This window comes from Papio anubis, chromosome 1, assembly GCF_008728515.1.
Source record: "Papio anubis isolate 15944 chromosome 1, Panubis1.0, whole genome shotgun sequence".
Lineage (NCBI taxonomy): Eukaryota > Metazoa > Chordata > Mammalia > Primates > Cercopithecidae > Papio > Papio anubis.
This window is the reverse complement of record NC_044976.1, coordinates 120,335,412-120,351,725: the sequence shown is the minus strand read 5'-3', so window position 1 is coordinate 120,351,725 and position 16,314 is coordinate 120,335,412.

Here is a 16,314-nt window from a genome sequence, read left to right as displayed (position 1 = left end):
GGTGGTGGGCGCCTATAGTCCTAGCTACTCAGGAGGCTGAGGCAGGAGAATCGCTTGAACCTGGGAGGTGGAGGCTGCTGCCACTGCACTGCAGCCTGGGTGACAGAGGAAAACACAATCTAAAAAAAAAGGACCAGAAGGACACTGTCATAGCTCGTAATATTGCTTATCAATAATTCTGTAGTAGGCCTGAAGGGCAGCTCTGTTTGGGTTTCAGAAATTGACCCTTAAGTGAGAGACTGTCCCTGTAACCTAGGGGACTAGGTTTAATAATTCATTTAATATGTGTGATTGAAAATCTGTATCTACTAATTTTATAAATATTATCTATGAACATTATTAAATTCTGTAAGAACAGCATTCTAGGACCATTTTCTTCTCTCTGACTCCTAAGCATTGTTAGGTGTGATATCATTTGTTCTTTCATTCAAGAATTTATTGAGTATCTGTGAAGATGGCAGGTAATCTGCTAGGTAGTGAGGACAGAAAATTGAACAGGAGTGGCTTCTGCCTTCCTGGACCTCCAGTGACTAGAAGAGAAGATATATTAATCCCATGACTATGAGAAAGTGTGACAAGTATTACAACTGTAGAGGTATAGATACAGAGAGTATAATGGAGGGAGTCCTGACTTCATGTTGGTGGGTGTAGGGAAGGACTCCCTGAGGAAAGGACCTTTAGGATGACACTTGACAAGGATAGGAAGGGTTTACCAGGCAGTGGATGGCATGGGCAAAGGCCTGGAGAGAGTGGAAAAGATCATGCTCAGGTAGATAGGAAGAACTGCAGGAAGTCTAGTACAGGTGGTGGTTACAGGGCAAGGAGGACAGAGCAGCATCAAGAGGTTACACGGGTAGACAGAGCCAGATCTTGCAGGACTAGGCTAGAATGTGTAAACTGACTTTAAAGAACCCAATGAGCTCCTAGGCTGACCTGACTATGGGAACAGAAAGGAGCTGTGTGGCACTAAAACCGGAAGAGTTAAAGTCTCAGAGGCCACATGGTTTATGCCCATGAAGCACTCTCTGGAGCAGATGGTACCCTGACCCTCAAAAGTGTGTGTTTGTTCCCTGCAACAGGGCTTCCCTTAAACTGGAAATGGCTTTGTCAGGCCAACTAGGTTGACAACAACTGCCATGACCACCTGCCTCTGTGTGCTGCAGGTGGCCTTCTCAATATAGTTTGCCTTTCTTTACAACTGTGCTTCCATGGAACGATGGGTGGATCAGTGGAACCCAATATGTGCTCTTTAGAGAGTTGTCTCCAGGATGTAGGTTATCATGATCCTCTGTCCTCTATTTTCTGTAAATTGGTACTTAGAGGCTTGATTAGATTTAGGTTTACTGTTTCACCCCATGACATGACTACTTCATAGGTGGTACTATTTCTTTTCTATCAGGAGACATGTAATGTCTAGCTGCTTCTTTTTTTTGTGTAACAGCAGTGATTGATTCTCAATGCTTATTAGATCAATTAATTCATTATCAATTGCAAAATAATGATATTCTGTCACTCTTCTTTCACATATTAGCTGGAATACTTCAGTAAAGAGGAATATTATTATTTTTTATTTTTTTTTTAATTTTTTTTATTTTTTTGAGACGGAGTCTGGCTCTGTAGCCCAGGCTACAGTGCAGTGGCCGGATCTCAGCTCACTGCAAGCTCCGCCTCCCGGGTTCACGCCATTCTCCGGCCTCAGCCTCCCGAGTAGCTGGGACTACAGGCGCCCGCCACCTCGCCCGGCTAGTTTTTTGTATTTCTTAGTAGAGACGGGGTTTCACCCTGTTAGCCAGGATGGTCTCGATCTCCTGACCTCGTAGAGATAAGGTCTTGGTCTGTCACCTAGGCTGGAGTACAGTGGCTAGATCATAGCTCACTGGAACCTCAAACTCCTTGGCTCAAGTGATCCTCCCACCTCAGCCTTCCCAGTAGCTAGAACTACAGGTAGGCATCACCACGTTGAGTTAATTTTTAAGTTTTTTGTAGAGATGTAAACTCCTGGCCTCAAGTGATCCTCTCACTTCTTTTCAAATCCCTGGGAAAAATTATTATTTTTAATAGTAAATATCTGGAAACTACTTACGTATCTACTAGCATGTGGCAACAAAGTGTTAGGATCCTTTTTGGTGGAAATAAAAAAGGACATGTGTGTATTGATATGTATGCACTGATATTACGTAAAACACTTTTCTGGGATTTCACATAACAAAACTAATAATAGTGGCTACTCTTTTTTTTTTTTTTTTTTTTTGAGATGGAGTCTTACTCTTGTTGCCCACGCTGGAGTGCCATGGCACGATCTAAGCTCACTGCAACCTCCACCTCTCAGGTTCAAGTGATTCTCCTGCCTCAGCTTCCCATGTAACTGGGATTACAGATGTGTGCCTCCACGCCTGGCCAATTTTTTGTATTTTTAGTAGAGATGAGGTTTCACCATGTTGACCAGGCTGGTCTCAAATTCCTGACCTCAGGTGATCTACCCGTCTTGGCCTCCCAAAGTGCTGTAGTTATAGGTGTGAGCCACCGTGCCTGGCCGATAGTGGCTACTCTTTTCTCTTCTTTTTTTTTTTTTTTGAGACAGAGTCTCGCCCTGTCACCCAGGCTGGAGTGCAGTGACATGATCATGGCTCACTGCAATCTCCACCTCCCGGGTTCAAGCGATTCTTCCGTTTCAGCCTCCCAAGTAGCCGGAACTACAGGTGCGTGCCACCATGCCTGGCTAATTTTTGTAGTTTTTAGTAGAGACGGGGTTTCACCATGTTGGCCAGGCTGATCTTGAACTCCTGACCCCGTGATCCACCCACCTCGGCCTCCCAAAATACTGGGATTATAGGCATGAACCAATGCGCCTGGCCAATAGTGGCTACTCTTAAGCAGAAGAATTTCCTTGGGCCAGAGGGAAGATTTTGCTTTTTCCTTTATATCTTTCAGTACTGTTTAAATTTATGATCAATGTTCACTTAAAAACAATGTCAGCAGAGGTTATGTGAACAGTGGGATTATTGGCCTTAAAAAAAAAAAAGCCTATAAGAATATTTTTTGGTGAAAATAATGTATTTAAAAATACCTGTTCTACTGCCTGGCACTGAGTAGACTCTCAATACATTGTAGTTAATTCTGAAAAATAGTCTAAAAAAATCTTCATCAATGCAAACAGCAATCAACTTAATAACAATAGCAGCAACAGCAACAACAACAAAAACTCCAGAAGTCCCTAGGGTGGATGAGGTAACATATAGGTTTGGGATTGAGTCTCCACTATTCCTAACCTATTTTTTAAAAATCCCTCAAGATTAATGAACACTTGCTTTGCAGCAGGCAGTCTCTGGAGTGATTTTCCTGACTAGTTAACTTCGCTAATGAGTTTTTCGGTCACAGGTCTGGTCATCAGACAGACCAGGAGAGCCAGTCAGCCTCTTTAAGGAGGACTGGGTCATCGAGAGCTGGGAAAGTAGCTAAAAATCAGAGTTGATGGAACCGGCCTGGGAGAGTTGGTATAGGTTCTTGAGCAAGTCAAGAATAATACTTTGGGAAGGTTATTATGACCTTTGTACCTTTATTCTGAAGAAATGTGCAGGATGCATAGAAGAAAGAGAATACAGGAAACCGGAAACCAGTGGGGAGGCTGCTGCAACCAGTAATGAGGTCTTAGACAAGCATAGAGACAGCAGGGAGAGAGAAGATAAACAAAAACCATGTTCTGAATGAAGGAGGCAAAAAATTGTTTTAGTTTTCTATTTATATGTAAAAAATTACCCCAAATTAAGTGACTTAGGACAATACTCATTTAGCCTCTCATAGTTTCTGTAGGTCTGGGCATGGCATAGTGGGAGTCTTTGATTAGAATCTTACAGGGGTAAAATCGAAGTGTGAACTGGGCTGCATTTTCCAATGAAGGCTGGGGTCTTCCAAACTCATCCAGGTTGTTGGCAGAATTCAGTTTCTTGCAGGTGTAGAACTGAGGTCCTCAGAGGCTGCCTTTCTCCACAGGCAGGTCACAGCATGGATATTTGCTTCTAATGGCCAGCAGAAGAGTATCTCTGTTGCTTCCATTTTATCTAATTCAGGGAAGGCCTTGACTCTCTTTTAAAAAGCTCACTAGGCCGAGTGCAGTGACTCATGCCTGTAATCCCAGCACTTTGGGAGTTCGTGGCGGGTAAATCACCTGAGGTTCAAGACCAGCCTGGCCAACATGGTGAAGCCCCAGCTCTACTAAAAATACAAAAATTACCCGGCCATGGTGGCAGGTGCCTGTAATCCCAGCTACTCAGGAGGTTGAGGCAGGAGGATCATTTGAACCCAGGAGGTATAGGTTACAGTGACCCTGGATCACACCACTGCACTCCAGCCTGGGCGACAGAGTAAGACTCTGTCTCAGAAAAAAAAAAAAAAAAAAAAAAGAGGCTTACCTAAGTCAGGGATTCCCTTTCTACTAACTCAAAGTCAACTGATGAAGGATCTTAACTACATCTGCAAAGTTTTCTCGATTAACAGCAAGTACAGGTTCTACCCATACTTAAAGGGAGGGGATTTAAACAACAGGTACCAGGGGCCAGGAATCACAAGGGCCATCACAGAATTTTGCCTACTACAGGAATATAAAGGAACTGTGTGTCTGAAGTCAGATACTTTTCTGTGATTTAAATTAATTTAAAAATAAAAGAGTAAAAAGTAAAAATTCCCAGTTACTGAAAGCCCACAGCATGCAAAATACTATAGACATACCATTTCAAATCCTCAGAACAAATCCTGAAAGGTAAATGTTATGGTTTTTATAGTGGAGGATACTGAGGTTCAGACATGTCAAAGAACTTGGAATTTTCCTTCTAGTATATCATGTTGTATCAAAACAACCCCCAAAAGGTAAATATTACCCCCATTTTACAAAGAAAGAAATGGATATTTATGCAGTTTAAATAACTTGGCATTCCCTGATACACCATGATGCTACTGAATTTTACTAAAATATTTGTCTAAAATTTGCAAATCGCAAATAATCTGAGGATCTAGCAACGTATTTTTCATGTCTGTTTAATAGAACCATAGAATATTAGTGCTGGAAGGAACCCAGAAATCATCTGGTCCAATTTCCTCATATGATGTTTTCCCTGATTTTAGTAAAAAATTATTCTCTCACCTCCTATCCCCATCAGATCCCTAAGTGGAATAGATGTTCTTTAGAGGCCCATCTTTGGGAACATCTCTTTTTTTTTTTGGAGACAGGGTCTCACTCCGTCACCCAGGCTTGATTGCAGTGGCATGATCTCGGCTCATGGCAACCTCTGCCTCCTGGGTTCAAGCGATCCTTGTGCTTTAGCTTCCCAAGTAGCTGGGACTACAGGTGTGCACCACCATGCCCAGCTAATTTTTGTATCTTTGGTAGAGATGGGGTTTCTCCATGGTCTCAAACTCCTGGACTTAAGTGACCTTCCCGCTTGGCCCTCCCAATGTGCTGGGATTATAGGTGTGAGCCACTGTGTCTGGCTGGGGCCACCTCTTCATAAGCTCTTCCCAGGGACTCCCAGGGCTTTCTCCAGCTCCTCTGGGCAGATGAGAGAAGCCAGCTGGGTCTCTAGATGTGCCTCCAGATACACACTCCCAGCTGCCTGAAGTACGTGGCCACTTGCCATTGCCAGTTGACGGTTATGATCCAGTGTGGCCTGAAGTGAACTCTCTTCAGCAGCTCCTCTTCGCAGGCTGTCTATTCCTGTGAAGGTGGCATCATTCTCCTAGTCATTCAGGCAGGAAGGTGCAGAGTCATCTTGGATTACATTTTGCCCCAACAACTCCCTTTCTGCTTTTTCCCCTATCCAGGTTCAGGCAATCTTCTATGTGCAATAAAGTCAACAGTTCCCCTCCTGTCCATTCCTGTGTGTAGTTCCCTTGTTCTCATCCTTGGTCCTCTCATCTTCGTCCCCAAGACTTGGCCTCCTGCTTTGGGTATGGCTCTCTTCTGATACCTTTTGCACCCTCCATCCCAAATTAACCCACTTTATACACAGCTCATATCACGTTACTTAGAATCATGGCTGCACTGTGTCCCCTGACATTTCCTCCTTAAAATTTTGTTTTTAATGCAAACTTATTTGGAGATAACTTTTCCTTATTTAGTATTATCCCATTTTATGTGCATTCCTTACTCAGTCTGAGGCAATTGTTCTTTTTGCTTTTATGTGTTATTGTGAAAAAGTATATTTCTATGCATGTAAAAATTATTCTTACATAGTACTTTTTTTTTTTTTTTTTTTTTTAAGACGGAGTTTTGCTCTTGTTGCCCAGGCTGGAGTAAAATGGCACGATCTCGGCTCAATGCAACCTCCACCTCCCAGGTTCAAATAATTCTCCTGTCTCAGCCTCCCGAATAACTGGGATTACAGGCTCCAGTCACAACGGCCAACTAATTTTTGTATTTTAGTTGAGATGGAGTTTCACCATATTGGCCAGGCTGGTCTCGAAATCCTGATCTTGTGATTTGCCCACCTGGGCCTCCCAAAGTGCTGGGATTGTAGGCGTGAGCCACCATGCCTGGCCTCCTCTTGGGTTTTTATGGAAGCTTCATGATGTCAGCATTCCTTCCCCCAGGGTATAGGGCGGCACCCTCTCTGGACAAAAACCAATATACATTATAACACCACATATATTTTCTCCTTCTTTTCTTTTCTTTTCTTTTTTGTTGAGTCTTGCTCTGTCATGCAGGCTGGAGTGCAATGGCACCATCTTGGCTCACTGCAACCTAAGCCTCCTGGGCTCAAGCGATTCTGCTGTCTCAGTCTCCTGAGTATCTGGGATTACAGGTGCACACTGCCATGCCTGACTAATTTTTTGGATTTTAGTAGAGACAAGGTTTCACTGTGTTCCCTGGCTGGTCTCGAACTCCTGAGCTCAGGCAATCCACCCACCTTGCCTCACAAAGTGCTAGGATTACAGGCGTGAGCCACCACGCCCCGGCCTATATATGCATATTTTTTCTAACACATACATACTTTTTTTTGGTGCCAACAATGTTTTAAATACTTTACATGTATTAACTCATTTTACCCTTACAAAACCCTATCAAGTAGGTAGTATAAGTATGTCCATTTACAGATTGGGACATGGAGGAATCACAGAGAGGTTAAGAAACTTTCTCATCGTCACACAGTCTGTGCCAAACCAGGTTTCAACTCCAGAGTCTGCCTTTAGTCACTATTCAACACTACTAATATCAAAGAAGTAAGATGTTGATGCAGCATTTATAGTAATTGTTTTTTGTTTTTTTTGAGATGAAGTCTTGCTCTGTTGCCCAGGCTGGAGTGCAATGGCATGATATCGGCTCACCACAACCTCCGCCTCCTGGGTTCAAGCGATTCTCCTGTCTCAGCCTCCCGAGTAGCTGGGATAACAGGCATGCGCCACCACGTCCGGCTAATTTTGTATTTTTAGTAGAGACGAGGTTTCTCCATGTTGATCAGGCTGGTCTTGAACTCCTGATCTCAGGTTATCCACCCGCCTCCGCCTCCCAAAGTGCTGGGATTATAGGCGTGAGCCACCGCGCCCAGCCTATAGTAATTTAAAAGATTAGAAATAACCAACAGCCGGGGTATAGTGGCCCATGCTCGTAATTCCAGCAGTTTGGGAGCCCGAGGTGGGCAAGTTTGTTGGGAGCTGGAGACCAGCCTGACGACATGGCAAAACCCTGTTTCTACAAAAAATATAAAAATTAGCTGGACGTGGTGGTGCGTGCACTTGTAGTCTGAGCTACTTGGGAGGCTGAGGTGGGAGGATCGCTGGAGCCTGGGAGATTGAGGCTGCAGGCTGCAGTGAGTTATGATCACACCACTGCACTCCAGCCTGGGCGACAGAGACCCAAAAACAAAACAAAACAACCTCTGACAATGTAGGATTCTAAGTAAAAACTCAACCTATCCCAATTAGCCCAAGACCACTACTTAGTCTACCTAAGCCAAGTTTGTTGACTTGTTACAATGAGGGAGAACACACAACAGAGAAACTGGTGGCAGGGTGATGGGAGGAGGGTGCTCACCAAACAAGAGGAAAATTGGAGTTATCATTGATTTTGGGAGAAGAGTGGAGTGTAGTTTTCATAGGCTCAAAGCAAAGCAGGGCTGTGTGAAAGGGTAGGCATAGGATGGGACTTTGAAGTGGATCCAGGGTCTTGTTTCCTTGGAAACTACGAAGTTGAGATAGAGGTGGAATGCTGTGTTCAGAAATCCCTTACTTGAAGTTTTGCACCTGGGTTGAAAATTACTGCGTTTTTTTGTGCAAGGTGGCTTAGGTCCTTCACTGGAGAAGGGGAATGCTTCATTGTTGCTGATACGATCTCAAGCAGCCAAAGTTCTGATGGTCTGTGATTTTGAGCACAAGTTTCTCAGTGAATAAGAAAGGAGTGGTCACTCAAAGAGGGGAGTTAAGAGCCTTTATAGCTGTAGCATGCCCTTGGGAGAAGAATGTTTTCTGTTATTTCTAGGCCAGCTTTATCTCTGTTACTGCAGCCTAATGAATGGCAGAACAGGTTTTGATTTTCTCAGTCCTAGCGAATTTCTGCTTCTCGAAGTGCATGTTAGTGGTAATGTGTTTTATATCTTACTATCTTATTTTCCCTCCCTTTAATCTATATTTTATTTTATTTAGTTTTTTGAGACGGAGTCTCGCTCTGTCCCCAGGGTAGAGTGCAGTGGTGCGATCTCAGCTCACTGCAACCTCTGCCTCCTGGGTTCAAGCGATTCTCCTGCCTCTTTCTCCTGCCTCAGCCTCCTGAGTAACTGGGACTATAGGTGCATGCCACCACACCTGGCTAATTTTTGTATTTTTAGTAGAGACAAGGTTTCACTATGTTGGCCAGGCTGGTCTCGATCTCCTGACCTCGTGATCCACCGGCCTCGACCTTCCAAAGTGCTGGGATTACAGGCATAAGCCACCACGCCTGGCCTAACTTATATTTAAAAAATTGAACTTTTCCATGTACTCCTGAACATTAAACATTAAAAACAAACAAACATACAAAACAACAACAACAACCAAAAAGAAAAAAAAACAGGCTGGGCATGGTGGCTCACGCTTGTAATCACAGCACTTTGGAAGGCCAAGGCGGGCAGATCATGAGGTCAGGAGTTCGAGACCAGCCTGACTAACATGGTGAAATCCCATCTGTACTCAAACTACAAAAATTAGCCAGGCATGGTGGTGTGCGCCTGTAATCCCAGCTACTCAGGAGGCTGAGGCAGGAGAATCTCTTGAACCATGAGGCGGAGGTTGCAGTGAGCCGAGATCATGCCACTGCACTCCAGCCAGGACGACAGAGCGAGACTCCATCTCAAAAACAAAACAAAACAAACAAACAAACAAAAACCAGAAAAACAAAAACAAAAGAACCTCCCAAAAAAACCACAACTATAAGTTATAATCCATAGTACAATTAATTTACTTGGTAGAGATCATCTTTTCCTTTCATTTTGCCCTTTTATAAGAATAATAAAACGAGAAAATATCACCAATAGTAATTATCATTATGTGAAACTTGTTGCAATTTTTATTTTCCTGTGAATGTGACTGGGAGGCCATGTAATGTATTTCTTTTTTTTCTTTTTATTTTTTTTTCTGAGACAGAGAAAGGCTGTTGCCCAGGCTGGAGTGCAGTGGAGGATCTTGACTCACGGCAAGCTCCGCCTTCCAGGTTCATGCCATTCTCCTGCCTCAGCCTCCCGAGTAGCTGGGACTACAGGTGCCCGCCAGCCATGCCCGGCTAATTTTTTTTTTTTTTTTAGTAGAGATGGGTTTTCACCATGTTAACCAGGATGGTCTTGATCTCCTGACCTGTGATCCACCCGCCTCAGCCTCCCAGAATGCTGGGATTACGGGCATGAGCCACAGCACCTGGCCAATGTAAATGTATTTCTTACTGTAGACTGAGGTCAGGAGAGTGGGCTGTACTGTACACATATTGATATTATTTGTGTCTATTCCATGTATCACTCTCTCCTGAAGCATCTAATCTAATACAAAAAAAAAAAGCAAAACACAAAACCTAAGCCCAAATTCCACCTTGGCCATGTTTTAGCCCAGTAACTCACATTCCCCAGTGTCTAATCTTTACCAGAAACTTACTTATCTGTAAAATAGGGTAAAAGCCTTTTCTTCTTTCCAGGGTTGTTGTGGACTCAAACGAGAGGCTGTTAGTGAAAGGTTTCTGTGAATTATAAAGCTCCTAGGAACTCAGTTATTCCTGCTGGCTTGGCCACATAGTCTAGAAGAATCTCTACATAATTAGCATCTAGAGATTAGATAATTTACCCATTATTTTCCACGTGCTTGTCTATTTCCCAGCGTGATGGTAACATTTCCCAGGGAAAGATTTAGAATATATATTCTATGAATTAATGTTTATCATAAAAATAATGAAATTGCTAATAACTATTGATTTATTGTCATGTTGAGACTCTGCTCTAAGTACTTTGTATGGACTGTATAGCAGTTTATCCCTGCACTAATCCTATGAGGTATGTGTATTTATTGTTACTGTTTTACAGATATTGAAACTAAGACACTGAGCCTCTATTTTAGCCTCATGTCTTCTTTCCTTCCAGCTTTCCCTAGGCAAGTAAAGGCAGGCCACAGTCTGCCAGCCGCCCAACCATTCAGGCTTTCCATTATTATAGGAGGTATCTGGTCAAGGACCACCAACATCTTCCTGTCCTGCCCCGTGAGTTCCCCAAGTGGAGACACAGCCTGTTCCCCAACACCTACACTAATGAACACAGGACGGTTGGTCAAAATTGCACAGCTTTCATGCTTAGTTTTATACTCAACTAAGTAAGTGACTGATAGAAGGGCCTTTTGGAGGTAGAGAGTGCACAGGCTCTGAAGAGGCAAGACCAGGGGAAGTCTGGACCTGCTTCCAGAGTGTCCTCCCACAAGGCTTAGTGCTCAGGACCTGTAGTGGGTTGAATATGTTCCCTAAAGTTCATGTCTGTATTCTCCTTGAGAGCCTTTAGAGGGAGCATGGTACTTTCTTTCAGACTTCCAGTCTCCAGAACTGTGGAAGAATACAGTTCTGTTGTTTTAAGCTATCAAGTTTGTGGTCATTTATTATGGCAGGCCTAGGAAACTAACACGGGTTGAGTATCCCTTATCTGAAATACTTGGGACTGGGAGTGTTTCGAGTCTCAGATTTTGGAATATTTGCATATATATAATGAGATGTATTGGGGATGGGACCCAAGACTGAACACGAAATCCATCTATGTTTCATGAATACCTTAATAACACTTACACTGTGCTCCATTTTCTCCAACAACTTGACTTTCTGTACTATAGATAAACATAAATGTTTTCTCTCCCCACCTCCGCTTTTTTTTTTTTTTTCCAGACAGAGACTTGCTCTGTCGCCCAGGCTGGAGTGCAATGGCACAATCTCAGGTCACTGCAACCTCCGCCTCCTGGATTCAAGTGATTCTTCTGCCTCGGCCTTCCGAGTTGCTGGGACTACAGGCATGTGCCGCCAGGCCTGGCTAAATTTTGTATTTTTAGTAGAGATGGGGTTTTGGTCATTAGTAGAGATGGGGTTTTGGACCATTTTGGTCAGGCTGGTCTCGAACTCCTGACCTCAAGTGATCCAGCCGCCTTGGCCTTGCAAAGTGCTGGGATCACAGGCATGAGTCACCGTGCCTGGCCTTGCTTCTTCTCTTCTAAAAATCACTGTAACTCATGGGGTATCTGCAGGCCTCTTTCATATTTTCAACAATATCTTTATACCACAGAGCAGAGAATAAACAAACAAACAAACAAAACCCCACAGTGAGTAAGGCACGTAGGTCTAGGCTCCTACGTGGGGCATTATGCGGAATGTGCTGTTGATGACACTGGCCTGCACACATGCCATTTTATGACCCTTTGTGAGTGTGTGCACGTTGGGGAAACCGGGCATGTGCAAAAAAGAGACATCTCACTGGAAAGGGGCTGGGAGGGCCTTTTCTTTTGTTTTCCTTGGGAACCCTGAATAAGCTATACATTGTATGACCCATTGTGTGAGATCAGGTGTGGCATTTTCCACTGAGGCACCACATTAGTGCACAAAATTGTTCAGATTTTGGAGCACAGGGTTTCGGATTTTCAGATTAGGGATGCTCAACATGTACAACATCCTTGCAACAATCTGGGTGTGAGCTTTCCTCAAGAGCAAGAAGAGCTTGCCACTTCTGCTATATGACCACGGTGAAGCCAGCCTGTCACCCTCCTGCCCTGGATGACCCCAGGGAGCTCTACAGAGGTCCATGGCTGCGGGAGGCCAGTAATTGTCTAGGAGAGCTCAGTGCCACTTGCAAAGACCACAGATCTCTCTAGAAATTCTGGGCTGAGCAGGTGAAGGCGGCTGGTCAGGCCCATGAAGGAGCCTAGTCAGCCTTAAGGAAAGGTTCACTGTGGGGCCCCCGACTTCCCATTCCTGATCTCTTTTTCACCTCTGCTGCCCACTTCCTTTTCTCTTTCCCTCCAAGTATACCTCATACTCTGCTCCTGATGACACTCAAATCTCACCCCTCCCCGCCCCCCCGTCAAATAAAAAGAGCCTAGCGGCTCTTGTAAGAACTGTGTATTCATTTCCTAGTGTTGCATTAATAAGTTATCATAGACTTAGTGGTTTAAAACAACACAAATTTGCCGGGTGTGGTGGTTCACGCCTGTAATCCCAGCACTTTGGGAGGCCAAGGCGAGTGGATCACCTGAGGTCAGGAGTTCGAGACCAGCCTGACCAACATGGTGAAAACCCGTCTCTCCTAAAAATACAAAAAGTAGCCAGGTATGGTGGCACGTGCCTGTAATCCCAGCTACTCAGGAGGCTAAGGCAGGAGAATTGCTTGAACCTGGGAGGCGGAGGATGCAGTGAGCTGACATCATGCCATTGCACTCCAGATTAGGCAACCAGAGTGAAACTACGTCTCAAAAAAAAAAAAAAAGAAAGAAAGAAACAAAACAACAACAACAAAAAAACCCATACAAATTTATTCTCTTATCATTCTGGAGGTCAGAAGCCCAACATAAGTTTTAAGGGGCTAAAACAAATGTCTGAAGGACTGGTTTATTCTGGAGGCTCCAGGTATATAATCCATTTTTTGAATCTTCCAGCTTCTAGAAACTGGCATTTTTTAGCCCCTGGACAGATCACTCTAATGTCTGCGTCTGTCATCACACCCCCTTCTCCCTGATTGACCCTCTCGTCTCTCTAAGGACTCATGTGATTATATGAGGGGCTCATCTCAATAATCCAGGATAAGTTCTTTATCTCAAGGTCCTTAATTTATTCACATCTGCAGAGTTCCTCTGCCATATAAGGCAACATATTCACAGATTCCAAGGATTGGGATGCGGATATCTCTGTGGGGCTATTATTCAGTCTATCCCAAATGTGCACTCCTCCCCAAAGTATTTCTCTTTGAGCACCAAGGGGAACTCTGCCTTCAGCTAAAGCTACGCAACTAGCCTGATGGTGAACCGTAGCAACTTGTAGGCAAGGGGTACAGCTCAGGGCAGCTACCCCTCCCTCTTCTGGGGCCAGCCTGGAGAAAGTTCCTTCCAGAGTCCAGGTTATATTGCTTCTGGCCTGCAAATTCCTGAGAATTCTTTGAAACCTAGGAGGGGCCTGGGTTTTATGCCCTTTTGAGTGAGAATTCAGAGGCCAGTGGAATCAGGGCAATCAGGCATTTCCTGATCATCTACTATGCTCCAGGATGCTGACTTGGAGAGATGAACAAGGCAAAATGCCCATTCTGACGGCACTCAGAATTTCACAGGGAACTGGAAGGATAAATGAATCTGGGAGGAACTGCTAAACCAGAGGAGAGGGTAAGCTTGTTAGAACCTGAGAAGAATGCCGTCTGAAAAGGTAGAGAAGTCAGGAGAAGCAGTGAGGCCCTCAACCGTGTGTATCACAATGCCTCCTGTCACTTCCTTTCTGAGCTTCCAGTACAAGCTTCTCCGTGGGTGTTTTCTGCCCGAGCACCTGAACTTTGGAGACCTCGCACTTTGGGCAAAGTCCCTGGCCCTGACACTTAATAGTTTTGGGAACTTGGGCAAAATACTCAAAGCTTCCTAGTCTGTAAAATGAGAATGATAAAACATCTGCCTTCCTTGCAGGATTGTTGTGGTGATGTATAAGACGTAAAATATGAAGCACAGTCAGCAGTCACTGAGCTTAAGGAATGTTAAGTTATAATCATTATTTCTGAACTTTGGTGCACAATACGACCCTGTTGACACCTCCTTTGCCTCCTTGGGACATATTCTCTTCTGGTGGTCCTCATCCCTTTCCAGCTATCCTCTGTCTCTTGGTATTCTCCTAATCTACTAACTCCCATCAATGTTCCTGCTTGCCCAGAGTGCCTGTCTCAGCCTTCTTCTTTTCTCCCTAACCCCTGCGAAGATCTCATCAAATTCCCTGCCTTTCATTTTCCTTATCGATTTGCTGACGGCTTACTGACAAGTATCTCCAGCTGAGACCCTTTACTGATTAGAGTAATAACAACTGGTGGATGTGTTCTCCTAGATAGAGAACAAGAATCTCAATTTTCAATGTCGGAAGGGACTTTATGCATCTTTTTCCTTTCAAAAGCAATTTCTGTCTGGGTGTGGTGGTCCATGCCTATAATTCCAGCACTTTGGGAGGCCAAGGCGGGTGTCTCACTTGAGGTCAGGAGTTCGAGACCAGCCTAGCCAAAATGGTGAAACCCCTTCTCTACTAAAAGTACAAAAAATTAGCTGGGCGTGGTGTCAGGCACCTATAATCCCAGCTACTTGGGAGGCTGAGGCAGGAGAATCGCTTGAACCCGAGAGGGGGAGGTTGCAGCAAGCAGAGATCTTTCCACTGCACTCCAGCCTGGGCAACCGAGAGAGACTCTGTCTCAAAAAACCAAAAACAAAAAGAAAAGCAATTTCTTCTCTCTGCATTCTCCATGTTACTAAAATCTAACATCAACCCCATAGCTCCTCAGGCCAGAAACTCCTTTGTTGCATGCATTCTCCAAATGCCTAAATCACCAATCTTTTTTTTTTTTTTTCCTGAGATGAAGTCTCACTCTGTCGCCCAGGCTAGAGTGCAGTGGCACGATCTTGGCTCACTGTAACCTCCACCACCCTGGTTCTAGCAATTCTCCTGCCTCAGCCTCCCAAGTAGCTGGGACTACAGGTGTGCCCCACCACGCCTGGCTGGTTTTTTTTTTTTTTTTTTTTTTTTTTTTTTTGAGACGGAGCCTTGCTTTGTCGCCTGGGCTGGAGTGCAGTGGTGCCATCTGGGCTCGCTGCAGGCTCTGCCTCCCAGGCTCACGCCATTCTCCTGCCTCAGCCTCCTGACTAGCTGGGACTATAGGCACCTGCCACCACACCCGGCTAGTTTTTTGTATCTGTAGTAGAGACGGGGTTTCACCGTGTTAGCCAGGATGGTCTCCATCTCCTGACCTCATGATCCCCCCGCCTCAGCCTCCCAAAGTGCTGGGATTACAGTCATGAGCCACTGTGCCTGGCCAATTTTTGTATTTTCAGTAGAGAGGAGGTTTCACTGTGTTGGCCAGGCTGGTCTTGAACTCCTGACCTCATGTGATCGGCCCACCTTGGCCTCACAAAGTGCTGGGATTACAGGCATGAGCCATCACGCCCTGCCCTAAAATACCAAATTTTATTAAATCTACATTCTACAATTCCGTCACATCTATCACTTCATCTCTGTCCACTCCTAGCACTGACTTAGCTGAGGACATCATCAACTCTGATCAAAGGACCCTAAGTCTAAGTAACAATACCAGTTTCACGGCAGGGCTTCCCTGGAACCAGGCTGGATGTAATGAGAATTTTCAAGAGAATGTGAATTGCTCTTTACTTGATTTTCTTCTCTTTCTTTCTTTCTCTTTCTTTCTTTCTCTTTCTCTCTTTCTTTCTCTCTTTTTTTCTCTCTTTCTCTTTGTTTCCTTTCTTTCTTCTTTTTGTTTTGAGATGGAGTATCGCTTTTGTCACCCAGTTTGGAGTGCAGTAGTGTGATCTCAGCTCACTGCAACGTCCGCCTCCCGGGTCCAAGCGATTCTCATGCCTTATCCTCCTGAGTAGGTGGGATTACAGGGGCCCGCCAACAAGTCCGGCTAACTTTTTGTTTGTTTGTTTTTTTGTATTTTTAGTAGAGATGGGGTTTCACCACATTGGTCAGGCTGGTCTCGAACTCCTGATCTCAGGTGATCTGCCCACCTCGGCTTCCCAAAGTGCGTGAGCCACCGCGCCCGGCGATTTTCTTTTCTTTCTTTTTTTTTTTTTTTTTTTTGAGACGGAGTCTCGCTCTGT